General features: G+C 31.2%; 1 protein-coding gene across 9 annotated transcripts in view; it reads right to left on the reverse strand.

Annotated features, from left to right (window-relative positions):
* The window catches only part of ITP (ion transport peptide), a 165,959-nt gene that overhangs the window by 25,479 nt on the left and 138,957 nt on the right, over positions 1 to 1,523 (reverse strand). The window contains exon 1 of one of the 9 annotated variants that reach the window (XM_014418992.3): positions 376 to 530. The exons of 7 other annotated variants lie outside the window; for them this stretch is intronic. The gene's annotated coding sequence lies outside the window, so the exon portion shown is untranslated. Of the gene's footprint in view, positions 1 to 375; positions 531 to 1,523 lie in introns of those variants that run through there. One more of the 9 variants, XM_014418990.3, reaches the window with a different exon arrangement.

Below are 1,523 nucleotides of genomic sequence, written 5' to 3' on the forward strand. Positions count from 1 at the left end.
TTTAAATGTTAGAAAAATATTTTTAAAAAATATTATGATCAATCGTAAATGAATAAAAAGTACTACGAAGAAATATTTGACTGTTTAACTTACAGTTTTTGTAATTTGTTTTTTTAATCTGACTTAAAATTATAGTTTTAATGCTAAAAAAAAAATTGTTTGTTCCGAAGACTTTAACAAATAAACAATTTGATAGAAAGAGAAAATTATTCCTTAATTTGATATACGGACGAGAGAGTATATTAACCGGTATAGGTATAGAGTAAATTCCAGATATATACTTGCTAATAAATATGACAAATTAAACGATTTTTCCTTTTTAATAATCAGCAAAAAGCAGCACTTTTATAAATAATTAAAAATCAAATGACTTACATGAATAAACAGATGTTTTAACACAGCGAGCTGTTATCCGACCAATTCGGGACTCGATCTTCTTCACAAATGCACTTTTATAATTATACAAGATAATTATTTATACGAGACACATGCGATGTACATTCCGAGTAGCTCGAATGGAGCTAAATGTCACTCTTCAATATTGCAAAGAGAATACGTAATCTTGGACGCAATGAAGACGTCAAGGAGAAGGGGAAGAAATGTAATTTCGTGAAATGTAAACAGCTGGGAATACATTTGCAATGTTGACAGCAGTCGTTGCGTAAGCCCTATCTCCCGCCATAATCGGTGAAGGATTTTCGAAAGGCTCGAGATATGTTAAAACGATAATAATTATATTCCGTTCGGACGTTTCTGTGATATGGTGGATCGAACGATACCGACAAAATGGCGATGGAAACAAACACACTGCTTTAAATGGTAGCACATCAGGCAAAAATGATTCGTTTTTATTTTGAATTATACGTAATCTAAAGATTGTAGTGTAGATATGGATATTTTATTTACTGGAATCTACAGACGATCCCTAAGCTAGTAAGGATGTCACACGTTAACTACAGTCTGTGATATAATCTAAGGAATACGCCACTTTTTTTATTTCAGATGTTCCACTGTTCAAGGAAAATAAGCGATATGTATGATGTAGCATCCGACATATAAAAAATTAAAACAGTCAATATTTATCAATGTGAACTGACCCTGGTGAAGGTTTGATGACCCAATAAGAATTACTGTTCATTTTTTTTTTTTTTTTTAATTTTCGTACATGTGGAACTTATGCAACCATATAAGGCCTAAAGAGGCACGGATTCAATCCTCTGAAAGTTGTTTTAAAATTTGATGGAGAGTAGTAAAGAAAACAAAAATTGAAATTACAATGAGATTGTCAGGACTGCGGTCAAGAAGAAGAAATTAAAATTAAAATTAATTTTTAATTATTTATTTATTGCTGACGTTTCGACAGATAATGTAGATCGTAGATCTTCATCAGGACTATTGTGATGCTTGATTAAGACCTACACAGTGGTTCAAATCGTCGATAACCAATAAATAGTTAAAAGCTATGTTTCTTCTTCTTTATCACAGTCTTGATCATCTTCTAATTCACACATGGTCAATATATA

The sequence above is a fragment of the Halyomorpha halys genome, unplaced genomic scaffold (assembly GCF_000696795.3).
Source record: "Halyomorpha halys isolate HHAL.00 unplaced genomic scaffold, Hhal_1.1 Scaffold214.1, whole genome shotgun sequence".
Classification (NCBI taxonomy): Eukaryota; Metazoa; Arthropoda; class Insecta; order Hemiptera; family Pentatomidae; genus Halyomorpha; species Halyomorpha halys.